The sequence below is a fragment of the Bombyx mori genome, chromosome 2 (assembly GCF_030269925.1).
Source record: "Bombyx mori chromosome 2, ASM3026992v2".
NCBI lineage: Eukaryota > Metazoa > Arthropoda > Insecta > Lepidoptera > Bombycidae > Bombyx > Bombyx mori.
In genome coordinates, this window is record NC_085108.1 from 5,790,767 (window position 1) to 5,805,646 (window position 14,880).

A 14,880-nucleotide genomic window follows, 5' to 3' on the forward strand; every position below is an offset into this window, starting at 1 on the left:
AAAGTTTAGGTCTTTTATTTATCGATTGAGGCACTACGAAGTCTGCCGGGTCAGCTAGTCCTAAATAAAACTTTGAATATCATACATTCTGTACATTCGCAGTCTTGTTTGAGCGTAGAACAATATTTTTTTTTATGATTGCAGGGTTATTGGTGGCCTGGAGGCCTTTCCAGTTTCACCAGGACAGGTGGGCGAGCAAAGGCTCAGCCAGGAGGGGTGGGATTTGCTAACAGCTACCCGAGCGCCTCCGAAGGAGACCTAACAGCTCAAGAGTAGCTGCTTCGCGAATGAATCTACTACCGGATCGGAATCGCGACCCGCTGAGAAGATCCGGCGAGAAACTCAGCGAGCTGATTCATGGGTTAGGTTGCACGGCGAACTCTTTGTCGAGTTCGACGAGTACGGTTACCGGGGTCCCTAAGCCTGCTCCTAGTGTTAGAGCTGAAGGCGTCTAATGCAAAGGTTATTGGATCTGATGGATCCGTAAGACAAAAATAATATGTATGTACAACTACTTTCACACTTTAATCTCGCATATTTTAAATTAAAATCATCATTACATTATTTCCGATTTTTCGATTATTCATTTTATTAAATTAAATTAAATCGAATTAGTAATTTTGATTAAGTCTTATGACAGGGGAGAGTCGAAGTCAAAACATGCAATTTAAAAAAAAAAAAAAGACTCCTCAGACTAAACCAAAATAATAAATATAATCTGTGACATTGCGGAGAAAAAAAAATGTCTGACGGAAGACAGCGAAGACAGCTCAGACTTCAGACGAAACAGATACACGGACGAGCATATGAGTCATGCAAGTACACTCTTAATTATAAAGTAAATGGAGATCAGTTTAGGATTGTAGTAAACATTGCACTTGCGACCTTTTGGTTAGTAAACGCAACCGGAGTTCAAGGCCAGGCCTGTACTAGGTTCATTGTTTTCCAAAAAAAAGTTAGTTACTTAATTGCTAAATAAAAATTTATGGATTTAAAATTCTCAATATGACGCCATATTGGAATATAAACGTTTAAAATGATCTTACTGATGAGTGAGTTACTTGTAAATTTTATATTTCAATTTTGATACGACTCGGAATGATAATGAAAGAAAATAAAGAAAGAAAACAGCATATTTTTTGTTTGTTAAAAATACATGGGAAAATACTTAAAAATTTTAGAAACTTTTTTTTTGCTAATCCTTAAAATAGTCATCACACTTGGAGACAAATGAAAAGTATTTTATGTCGTTTCAAATATTCACCTTGAGCAAGCTGAGATTTAGAAGAATTGAAACGTAATTCTAATTTAAAAACTGCAATTCCATAGATTTTCGTCATAATCGAAATAAATATATCTACTTAAATGTGTTTATTTACGTTTATTCAGGTACATAGCCTATTTGACTATGATATTACTCATAGTTTATGGACACCGCTCATATCCGCAAGACTTTAAGGTCACACCTAAGTAATAAAAAAAAACAACGACCACCAACATAAGTACAATACATAAGTAATTCCAATTGCAAATACTTGAATTTGGTTTATATGAGTCGTCTATTATCAAAGGCGGCAATCTGTGCATTTGGACAAAAAAAAATTATTGATATGTCAATACAGATTTATTTGAATATAATCGTCTCCTTCAAAGAATACGGTTCAAAACCTGCATTAAATAAAGGTTAATAGTTAACCTGTTATTTATCGAAGATGTCGTTCCGAAGAGTTTTGTGACTGCCAATGGAATACAAAGTCAATAATTCGTTTTTCTGATTTACCAATCATTGTCCAAAAGTCAGATTGCCGCCTTTGATAATAGTCGACTCATATATACTTTTTATTTTAATGCGGGCAACCATCTCATACCATTGCATATACTTTTTATTTTAATGCGGGCAACCATCTCATATCATTGCATATAATTATTACGTATACAAAACATACACATCCGAATACAAATTACGAAACTTATAAAATATTTCAAAAATGAATACGACCTATTTATCCTCTCTAACAATCCATTAAACACGTAACCTCGTATTAAAATGTCAATTATGAATCACAAGTTGCGTACATTGTTTGCGAAGACTACAACAATGGCGGACATGTTCTCAAGAACGCATTCAGATCCCGTGAAAACACGTCAGTGAGAACACCGCTCTAGCTTGACCTGTAGTATGGTTTGTGAGCATTGTACAAACCGCATACATAATTGAGTCGACTATTATCAAAGCCGGCAATGTGACTTTTGGACAATTATTGGTAAATCAGAAAAACAAATTATTGACTTTGTATTCCATTGGCAGTCACAAAACTCTTCTGAACGACATCTTAGATAAATAACAGGTTAAGTATTAACCTTTATTTAATGCAGGTTTTGAACCGTATTCTTTGAAGGAGACGATTATATTCAAATCAATCTGTATTGACATATCAATAATTTTTTTTTGTCCAAATGCACAGATTTGCCACCTTTGATAATAGACGACTCAATTACAAAAGACAACGGAACGTCAATAGAACAAACGCAGGTCACGTGTCACTGGACTCGTGCACTTTCGCGCGCTGACGAAAGGGAGAATGACACGCGTTCCATTTTCGAATGGGCTTCCTGTTTCGGTTTACGAAATTTCTACGTATTCAACTCTTTTCTGACGCATTCCATTTTTTAAAATTAAAGTGACTAGAACGTGAAAATTCGAAATTCAAAAAACTTGATTTCGCGGTTGTTTTTTTTTTGTGTTAAATATTTGAACCGAAGACGTCATAAGAAATACGTTTTCGTCTACACGTCTTTTTAGGCACCGTATTATCCTAGAACACTCGCGTCGGGTCCTGAGGCGGCGTCAGTTGTGAGCAAACACAACGCGGCGACTAACCGACTGGATTCACGAGAAAATGTTAGCATTTCGAGGAAGTCACTGTTTAATTATAGTACGCGATGAAACTTCTGTGTGGAATAGAAGAATACGTAAAGAATAAAGATGAGACTGTTACAGATTACTCATCGTTGTCGAAATATATTTAAGCCTTTGAGCGCGAAACGTCGATAGATCGACTTTGCGAAGCGTCGGAATACCGACCATTGCGTGGTTCGATCATAGGTATTAGGTATCGACTTGTACGGACGTGTTTTAGCATTTAAAACGTTTTTATTAATTTAATAACATTTGTAAATAACCATTTAAAATTATTTTTCTGTGTTTGGCATTGATTTTTTTTAATTATAAGGTTTTTTGTGACGTATTTTTTTTTTAATCTTTTGCCATTTTTGAAAATGTGAAAATAACTGTTTTGTTATTTACACCCAAAAATTAAAGAATAATTTTTATTAATGATAGTGAGGCAAAAAAATATTAAATAATATCAATGGCACCGATAATTCCTTCGATTAATACAAAGTAAACAGTTATTAATTGATTAATATCCTTCTGTTTTTGTATAGCATTTATTTATCACGTATGACGTTACTATGCTGACGGATTATATCTGCTTTGCTGTACAAAATGTTATCTGTAATTTTTCAGTGTACTGTGATATTATTTATAATATGTCGCAGTATCCGATTTATTTTGGCAATGATTTCGAATGTTCGTTTACAGAGTACGATAAATCGTATCTTTATCCGATATCGGGGGTAGTTTTTTTTTATAAAGTTATGACGTGAATGTAATTAACAGAGATATTCTCCACATTTTATAAAAAACAATTAGTTATTAGTAAGTATAATTTCTCAAGAGCTATCCTCTCCTTTTCTCTGTCTCTGTAATTTTGACTAGACGAAGAACCGACAAATGACTAATTCATTTTTTTAAATATGGACAGATCTTATAGAAAAAATAATTAGCAAATATATTTCTGTAACATATTTCAAAACTCAACATTTTTTAAGCACAATCACAAGCTGCTTAAAGGAGAAAAATGTTTCGAATAGGTACAGCAGTTAATTCTTTTTATTGATTGACTGTTATGAATAATTGCGTTGACTTTATAAAAATATTCAACTTTTATTATATTACACATACATATCGAGGGACCAAAAAGCTATTTGGTTATCTATATATATAAAAATGAATTGCTGTTCGTTAGTCTCGCTAAAACTCGAGAACGGCTGGACCGATTTGGCTAATTTTGGTGTTGAATTATTTGTGGAAGTCCAGAGAAGGTTTAAAAGGTAGATAAATATGAAAATGCTCGGAATGAAATAAAAATAACAATTTTGTTTTTCCTTTGATGTGTCCCCCGTCGGACGGATTCCTTTTGTTTGTTTTAAGTTTATTTTATACAAAACTTTAGGTCTTTTATTTATCGATTGAGGCACTAAGAAGTCTGCCGGATCAGCTAGTAAAATATAAAGTAACGTCTCGCTCAATACGCGACATTTATCTTTGTATTATGCACCAAACGTGCGTTTTATTTGGTGCTATAGAATCGACAGTCTGGCGATTGTGATTAAACTTCAAAATTAAGTCTACGAGTATTCCATTGAAATAGCTGCAGAAGTTTTTTTGTTATGATATTTTTTTCACATTATCAACTTTAAATGACTTTCCTATAAAGTTGGAAAAAATGTCGCTTAGACACCAGTACCGTTTTTTTCGATAAACTTAAAAAAATATATGTAAAAAAAATTCAATCTTAAAATACTTCGAGACGCATGCAAATAGATAGGCGGATATCAACAAAAACATTTTTAATCTACACGACTAGTTGAACTGAACCATTACGACAAATCGTATCGTATCTAATAATTAATATTGACCTTGATAACTTTTTCAATTCACAATAAGTAATTAACAGCAATAAACGAAACGGAGCCAAGGCTCTCGTATGTGTCCGCCCAAGGTGATAGAAGCACTTGTACCTACGTCCAATCGTGTCGCGTGTAATAAAAGTATTTAATTATACAACCCAATACCGATCCTACCTGATGGTAGATGGTAGATGTTCCGTTATAACTACTGAACCATGCATCCGATTGACATGAAACTTGGTATCCATGTAGAAAATAAATGTACTTAATGGATAGGCTAATATTTATATGAGTGTTGGACTCCCTACACCAGTTGCGGGGGCGTTAATGATGAGAATCTTTGTGGGGGTGAAAAATAATAATGTTAATACTAAATGACCAGCGAAACGGACGGTTACAGCAAGTATTATATATTAATTCAAACGTTGTGTACAAATTCAGCCCTTTGTCTTGTGTTGTCGTGCGCGCATAGCCTATGTTGCAAGCCAGATCTTGTTTTTTTTATGTATCTTTTTACCCTGTGATGTAAATAAATAAAATAAAACAATAGTAAACATATCCATATACTTTTTTATACTCAAAATAGCTGTATAATTATAGCAGTTAACGAAACAACGTGTTAATTTTATTACAGCATAAATAACGAGCAGTGATCCCCCGGACAAACCCTAGCGTCTCGGGATCGCGACGAAGCTATTCCAGTAAACAGGGCTTAGCAATCTTTGGGTAAATTATATGAAAATAAATAAATCCTTTTTTTATTATTAAACATTCGATATGGTAATAACATAGTTTTGAATTGCGGTCCCTTTTTAAATATACTTCAGAAAGTTAGTGTTTTTAGCCTCAAACTAAAGGAAAACCATGTTATCCTAACTGAAGTATATCGAAGGCGACTTATTTGTACAGTGGCTTGAAGGTGGAAAGGTGCTGAAAAGACAAGAACTTTGATAGTTATATGATGATTGGTTTGAAAATAAGCAGCAACTAGCTATGAAGGACAGCTTTTTTTATTTTTTATTTACTGCTTAGATAGGTGGACGAGCTCACAGCCCACCTGGTGTTAAGTAGTTACTGGAGCCCATAGACATCTACAACGTAAATGCGCCACCCACCTTGAGATATAAGTTCTAAGGTCTCAGTATAGTTACAACGGCTGCCCCATCCTTCAAACCGAAACGCATTACTGCTTCACGACAGAAATAGGCGGGTGGTGGTACCTACCCGTGCGGACTCACAAGAGCTCTTACCACCATTAAAAAGTCTTAATAGTCTTTAGAATTAAGAGTCTTTAATATTTGACTCCATGGCTCCGGTTAGACATGCGGCCACATCAGCAACTCTATAATAACAATAAAAATGGGCTGAACATTGTAATGCGGAGGATAATTGTGAGTTCTTGATAAGAAACAAAAACCATGGATGCGGAAAAGATTGGAACGTCTACTATGAAAAGGATTAAAATTGAACAAGGAAGGAACAGCGTACGGAGAAAGACGATAGCTTGAATTACGAACTTGATCGTCCCGAAGGTTCTAGATCTAATCGCGACTGGTAAATACTTTTACCCCGTACTCAACGCCCTTAAAATAAAGTTGAAAATTGCAGATCACATTTGATGGTGGTTGCGAGGTAGGATTATTAATTATCAGTGTTCTCAATGATCGAAATCAAATCAATACGAAAACTGTAATATCATCAAGGCCTGTACGTTTTTTAAGAATAATAATTAAAAAAATGAAAAAAAGTTGACAAAAGTCAAGAGGCACAGATAATTTATTCGGGTAATAACACCAACTGTCAAAACATTGTGTGTACTTTTATTAATTTTATATTAATATTGTTGTGTACTTTAACCAATGTATATTTTAGGTGGAAATGCTTATTTTAATGAATCAACTCTGTGAAATTTCATTATAATCCTTCAGTGTGTATTTTGAGTAATTGTGACCATTCTAGTCATAGTCCGTGCGCAATTCATTGCCATAGCAAAAATCACTTATACGTTTGTAATCTAAAGGTTATTTTTGAAATTTACAGGTACGTTATTCAAATAGCTGTCACGCGTTTTCTTTTCAGAGAAGGTCTGTATTATTTATCCTTGCTTCGCGGGATCAATATTTCTCTTGAATTTCACAAATATAAACTACAAAGGGAACCATCACACAAATTCCTCTAATATCTTTCAAGATAACGTAAATGTCAACTGTCATGCGTGTGTTTATTATTATCTGTGACTAGAGTCGCGTCCAGTACCGCCAACTATTCGGTGCAATCTGGACGAAAGCCAAATCGCAATAGGCATGGGTGCGTTGACCTCTTTATGTGATCTTCTTTTTGTGTCTGCTTGCTTTGATACATTCGTAATGCGAATTAAACGTTAGGAATAGCGCTTGTGTTAACATGTTTGGGTTCCGTAAACACATCGGTTCAAGACTGGATGGAACTACATATTTATGTATATCAGATTATATTCGACTAGCAACCGGCCCTGGCTTCGGACCGACGATTTTAATTTAAGGGATTTTCTGACCTGGTAACTAAGGCCTTTAAGTCAAGTCTTTTTTAATTTTAATGAAAACGTTTTTTATATGAAGTTGATGAGATGAGATGATATGGGATGAAATATAATCTCAGTAAAATGTTGGTCATTTACTGAGACTTTTTCAGTGGACTTTTTGGAGGATCCCGAGAAGTTACGTTCAGCGGCTTGGTTTCATTTTCCCACATTTGTGCACTTCCACAGATACTAAACAGTTAATAAATCACCGTTATTACACATTTAAACCTGAAGAAACACTAAATAGACAAAATAAGACAAAGCACACAACTTCACTCCTCGTTTACCCACCCAAAAAGTCCGAACAGACGAAACAGGATATTGTGCACAGAGTACATACATTTATCGTAAAGATACTTTAATTACAAAGATAAACATTACGTATTAAAGGAAACGGTGCTTAAACCAAATAGCATTTTGAATCTTTCTTTTTTATTGCTTTAGGGGCGACGAGCTCACAGACCACTTGGTGTTAAGTGGTTACTGGCGCCCATATACATCTGCACAATAAACGCCGCCGCCCACCTTGAGATATAAGTTCTAAGGTCTCAGTATAGTTATATAGTAATCTCCTCGAATTATTATATTAATGTGTGTGCGCACGTAATTTGAAATAAGAACTAAAACAACATTAAAACCTTAGCTACAGAAGCTTTAACTTGAAAAAAAAACCTTATTCGAAGACTGTTTTGGCAAAGAACGCGACACAGATAAAACTTTACTTAGTGCACAAGCCAACGAAATCGTTGCAATTGGCCCAACATTGGAAGATGTTGGCAGTGTATCGCCATTTTTGAACGAGAATAGCGTAATAAGAATTTTACATAGACGTATACAACGTTCTTTTTCTAAACATAAATGTACATATTTCCTGCCTTAAATCAGAATTGGGTATATTAGAGGAAGTGTGAAAGTAGCCCCGGTAATCTGCAAATTAAAGAGCGGACGGTTAGCGTGGTGTGGACATGTGATGCGTAGAGAGAAGATACATGTGACTAGGAGACGTATGGAAATGGTACTACAAGATAGAGGGGGAAGAGGTCGACTGAAGAAGACATGGATGGAGCGTGTGAATGACGATATGAGAGAGAGGAGTGAGTGTTGAGATGACGGCTGATAGAAGAGAATGGAAGAGAAAAATTAGCTGTACCGACCCGATCTAGTGGGATAAGGTGGAGAAAAAGAAGAAGAAATCAGAATTGAGTTTACTATAATTCTTAGCCCATTGCAAGGGAGATTCAAACTAGGCGTATTAGACTTTTTTTCGCAACCAAGACATCAAATGCTTTAGTAGTAGTAATAAACCTTTTTAAAAAGAGACATAGAATAACTTGTTCTAGATATAACCGCAAAAGTGTTCTGACCCCAATCAACGCCTTCAAAACTAGCGTGTGCACGTTTTAGTATAAACTTTATTAGCGACGGCGACAGCACACAGGTAAAGTCGTGAGGTGGTTATGTTCTTACGTATTTAAGGGTCGAGACCTTTCGCAAACAGACATATCTCAAGTATTTTTTTAATGCTTAGATGGGTGGACGAGCTCACGGCCCACCTGGTGTTAAGTGGTCACCGAGGCCCATAGACATCTACAACGTAAATGCCGCCACCCACCTTGAGATATGAGTTCTAAGGTCTCAATATAGTTACAACGGCTTCCCCTGCCTTCAAACCGAAACGCATTACTGCTTCACGGAAGAAATAAGCAGGGTGGTGGTACCTACCTGTGCGGACTCACAAGAGGTCCTACCACCAGTAAAATGTGTACACGCACCATTGCTGAACTCTTCAGTGTTCTCTCGGCATGGGCTTCTTACGGTCGGCAACGAAAGGTATATGTTTAATGGACTCAACTCTCTATCTACCACCACACAGTTCTTCACGCCGAATGATGATCCAGAGAATTTAAGTCACGATCGAAAAAAGGTAGCCTTTTTTTTAGTTATAAATTGATTCAAATGCATCATCTCTACCTATTTATTTTACCGGTGGAGTTAATAATCGGTTCTACTCGAAGGGAAACATCGAACGGATCACCTGAAGCGAAGCGGAAGAAGTGAATTGCGAATTGTAAAGTTCCTTATGTATTTCCTAAGTGTTAAATAGAGTTTTAATTTGTACTTCGGTGAAAGTTTTATTTTGGTATCCACTTTATCATTGAATTACAAAAAAAATACATTATATAAGTAGGTACTTATAATAGAACATATGTTTAAAATTAGATCCGCTGCGCTATTTCTATATTCACAAACACAATGACAAATATAGATTAAGGAATTAAAAAATTCAAAAAATACGATTTCACAGTTTAAAAAAAGAAAAAAAAAATCGAAACGCGGTACGCCTGCGCGATTTCCCGCCACAAACTAATACACGATGGCGGGCAACGTCTACGGAATTGGTAGCCGTGATATATTACGGGTATGATTTTTTAATTAAGATTCTAAATGAGTGTGCGTCCAAATGTGCACGAACCGAAGAATGCATTAAAACGGGTCAATGGATAAATAATTGAACTGTTATTTTGCGTCGAATGCGCACGCTATAACTCTGAACATAGGTTATTTAAAAAAAAAACATTTATTTGTTAGTTGAGTAAACAAACTCTTAGCCAAGTGGTCTTAAGGGCATGAAGCATGAGGTCTAAATCTCAATTCTGTAGGGTGACGACCATCCCACTCTTAAAACTGGAACGCATTACTGCAGTGCGGCAGGATGTCGTGAATCTGGGTAGGTTAGTAACTTTAAACTAGTTTACTACTATGTTTTATACTGTCGATGATTTTTTAATTCTATATACATACTAGCTGTACCCGTCCGCTTCGCTGGGCATTTAAAATCACCCCCACAAATATTCTCATCATTAACGCCCCCGCAACTGGTGTAGGGAGTCCAACACTCATATAAATATTAGCCTATCCAGTAAGTACATGTATTTTCTATATGTATACCAAGTTTCAAGTCAATCGGACGCACGGTTCAGTAGATATAACGGAAAATCCGTAAAAACCACTGTAGTTTTATATATTGGTATAGATATAGGTTATCAATGACATAGTACGCAAGATACCAACAGTCACCTAAAATTATACATAGAAGGTTCCATAGCTCCTGACCGTCCGTCTCTAATGGAATGTCCTTCCCCCTTTGTCCCGCGCGATGAAACCGTAAAAACCGATGTAAGTAAGAAATATTTTCTGACCGAGCCTGCCTGCAAGTGAACGGTTTGTCGTTATTATATCTTCAATATTTATTGTTTACTTGGTACCTTTTAAACGAGGCATCGCTCGTTGCAAATAAAAGAAAAAGAAATATAGCCTCGGGAACAGTTATTTTTCTAGATAAGGTAAGACGTGTAGGCGTAACAAACAAACTTTCGCATTTATTCATAACTTTAAGTATAGTATGGATGTTTGTGATATTTCATTGAAGCTCTCTTTTATTGTTGAGCGCCTACCTACAATATTTCTTTTTATTAAACACTTTTAAATAATAATAAAAAGCACAGAACTATATAAATTATATTGATGCAAACTTCGTGATTTGTCAACAGACTGGGTAATAGTGAGTTCTCGCGTGCGACACGCTATCATACGTGGACCCGGACAGGTGCGCGACAAAGTAACAGTGACGATCAAACCAAGACAATAGGTATAGAAGGGAACCGTCATTAGATACCAAACAAGACCTTCTGTCAATTCCCACAGACACAGCCCACTGAGTTTCTCGCCGGATCTTCTCAGTGGGTCGCGTTTCCGATCCGGTGGTAGATTCTGCGAAGCACTGCTCTTGCTTTCCAAGACTCGTTTGAAGAAGGACACGTCATAGCGCCCTTGAAAAATCGTGTGCAGTGGCGATTATTCCAGAGTCGAAGTTACATGATAAAATGTTAAAACGTATTTTTGTTGGTGTCATTTTTGTTTTTCGCTGTATGTTAAGGTCTTAAAACATTCCACAATAGGATCGATTGTGCGACGGCGTCGTATTTAGCCCACTGAGTTTCTCGCTGGATCTTCTCAGTGGGTCGCGTTTCCGATCCGGTGGTAGATTCTGCGTCGTCAGGTTTGAGCCCCGTGAGCTCATCTACTAGTTAAGGCGACGTTGATATAGCCTCTCAAGGCTATCAGCATAGGTAGGAAAAAAAAAAACTGTCAATATTCCAAATGTCAAGTAAGTAAGACGGCAGGGTGAAGATTTTGTCTTTCGGTAAGTAATCCATTCATGATGTTTAGAAACATTTCATAACAATAAAATGTGACGTCATTTGTTTTAAAGGCCACAGTCGATAGTTTTCGTGGTCACCTAGTCGCCAGGATGCACGGAGCCAACTACCGTCTAATTTCTAAAATACTTATCGAATGTTTTTTACCATGAATATGAATTCAACAGTTTTTAACAGTGTTCGCAAGCGTCACCACATACAGTTTTGCTATTTGAAGCTTTTTTTTTCTACTTTAACACCTGCGATCAGTCGCCAAGACTATAATCAGGTGAGTTGCGAGAGGTTATGGTTTGGAGGGGCAGAGCTCCGTCTCGCCTTAGTAGGGTACCACGTCGGCTCTCTTGAGTCTTCTAATCGGGTTTGGCTGCAATAGTAAGCTGGACAACGGGTTTGGGTGAGATGTCAAGCGGTTCTTATAGTTGGCTGAGTATCGTTTAACTTCATCCAAGATGGTTGGGCTTTCGAGATACTCGTGGATTCCCGAATTTCGAGTATACCAAGGCGCCGACGAGAGTACCCTCAGGATACTGTTTTGAGCTCTCTGGAGGCACATAATGTTGGATTTGCTGGCTGTCGACCACAGTTGGATTCCATACGTCCAGATCGGTTTTATTATTGAACAATACACCCTTATTTAAAGTTAAAGCTAATTTTTTTTATGATTTTTAAAACACGCCACAACCTTAGCATACGTTCAACGGAAATAGCTACAGTCTTAATTGCACGCGTCTGGAAGTTCAGTTAATTTAATCAAGTTGCAATTGAAGGAATACATTAAGTAAACCTCTAACGCAATGATCATGATTAAAACCAATGAAACTTACAATTGCCGCTTGCTTTGTTTCTGAATGTATCTTGAATCCCACGCCCGGACTGCGGCAGTGGCGCGGTATTTTGTGCCTTAACGCAATTGTACACAAGTTCAATTTTAGGTTCGTATTGTAATCCGATATCCCCACCATTCGTCTGTAGTATTATATTATAGTGTAATAGTATTGTTTCGTAATTAAAGGGTAAAATTAAACAATAGGGCGAAATAAGAAGTGGGTCAGAAACTTCGGAGAATGAACTGAAATTGCCAACGCAATAACTTTACCTAACATGTTACGGATAGTAAGAGGTACCACGAGAAGAATACTATTTAGAAGTTATTTTATAGTATTGCTATTCCTCTTTATGTTGAGCAAACACATATAGGTAGGTTTGTGAACCTTCACGGAACCGGCAACACCACCTAATTTCCCAATTTAAAACCAACTGACGCACGAGGTCAACGGACTTGTGCGACGCGGAGGAGCCCCGGCAATTACCTTTCTAATACATTGCGTGTTTAAGAAATGCATGACCAGTACTTGAATTGTTTTTTTTTTTTTTATTACTTAGATGGGTGGTCGAAGTCACAGCCCACCTGGTGTTAAGTGGTTACTGGAGCCCATAGACATCCACAACGTAAATGCGCCACCCACCTTGAGATATAAGCTCTAAGGTCTCAAGTATAGTTACAACGGCTGCCCCACCCCTCACACCGAAACGTATTACTGCTTCACGGCAGAAATAGGCAGGGTGGTGGTACCCACCCGCCCGGACTCACAAGAGGTCCTACCATAAAAATTATTTACATAATTATACTTATTATGCTAATTAATATTGTTTAAGATTTGATTTTGCAGATAGCCCTCTTGCATCATTATGTTATGATTCACCCAGATATTTATGTGTTTATTTAATCCCTATTTTATCTTGTGTTCTTAACCTTTTATGTTGATCATTGAGCTAAACATGTTTAGTCTAATCTGTTTCATTAAGATAATAAATATTGTTTAGTAAATATCTCCACTGGAATTTTAATGTTAATTCTCGATCATCTCTATTTTTGTCATATATTATTGGATTATGAGGTCCAGATTTGCATCAGCCATTGTCTCTGTCAAAGACATTCAGTATTTTGTGTTGAAAATTCGTAGTTTGAATGCCATAAATTGTTTTGGCACAGAAAGGCAGAGCAACTTCACTTTCTTTTTATCCTACCTATGCTGATAACCTTGAGAGGCTATTTCAGCTTCACTCTAATATGTAGGTAAGCTCACGGGGCTCAAACTGGGTATGTTGCTAACACTGGCCCTAGCAAGAGCAGTGCTTCGCAGAATCTTACCGGATCTCAAACACAACCCACTGAGAAAATCTGACTAGAAACTCAGTGGGGGACTTCAGTGGAACACTTACCATGATATGGGTGCCACTATCCTCGTTATTGTTTATTTGAAGGTCAAGATAGCATTATTAAATTACTATCAAATCAAAACTCTTGTCTCCAATTTTTATTTACAGGCTGTATTTTATCTGTACCTTTATATTGTACTTGTGTATTTTATGGTCAATAAATAATTTCTATTTAGAATGAAATTATGCAAACATATATGATATCCTTGAACAAATTTCATATAGACAATTAAGACTACTAAGGGTAAATCTTTTTGTTATTATTCTGAAGTTATGAGCATTTTACAGGACTACTTATCTCACTGACTGAAAATTTTATAAATATCGTCACCTTCTAGTTTCAGTGTTCTTTTAAGTATTATTTTATATTATTACTATATTATCATACTATTAAGCATATTAACTCATAATATATTGAGCAACATACAGCAACATTCTAGATTACAGTGACATCCTAGTTTTTTTTTTAATAGCTATAGTTTTCCAAGTAAACAAGTTATATTAGCAATAATTGTTTATAAAATGTTTTCTGTCAGCTTTAATCAAATTGTCAACAATCCTATAATAATTTTAAAATTTTAATTTTTTTTTTAATTCTATGGCAGTTAGATTTTAAGAGAAATTTAAGATTTTCAATGAACTAATGCTTTGTTAGCGTATTGGTAAAACAAACCATTTTAAGACACCACACTGGTGACTAATAGTTATTATTTATTTAGTCTCTTAGCATTATGCAACAATAAATATACACTTGTATGTGCAGTAATATTTTATATTCATACAAAAGTATAACTATTATAATTTTAATACACTTATGAATACACAAATTCGGAATTTTCGCATGGATAATACAATATCCCTTTTAAAAAGTTTTTATATGAGATTTTGCAGTCTATTTTTTTTTTGCAAGCACAAGTTTCAAGTAATAAAAACGCAAAGAAGATAATAACAAAACGAGATATAAGCTTTACGAAATATGAAAGCACACCGGACAAATTATACGTTTCTACTTGAGACAGAATATACTTAGCAAAATATTTAAATTTTAATCGAAGGATTTTTTTTATTCGGACACTTACCAGACAAGCGTAGGTTTTAGTCCGTCACGGCACCATGAGCAAAGGT

The 14,880-nt window shown here is 35.9% G+C and overlaps 1 protein-coding gene and 1 long non-coding RNA gene across 2 annotated transcripts in view; one reads left to right on the top strand and one right to left on the bottom strand.

Moving 5' to 3' along the window:
* The window catches only part of LOC101737750 (uncharacterized), a 51,896-nt gene extending 48,705 nt beyond the window's left edge, over positions 1–3,191 (bottom strand). The window contains exon 1 of the mRNA XM_038015055.2: positions 2,808–3,191. The gene's annotated coding sequence lies outside the window, so the exon portion shown is untranslated. The remainder of the gene's footprint in view (positions 1–2,807) is intronic.
* Positions 1–14,880, top strand: part of LOC134200481 (uncharacterized) — a 330,115-nt gene that overhangs the window by 54,747 nt on the left and 260,488 nt on the right. The window lies entirely within an intron of this gene.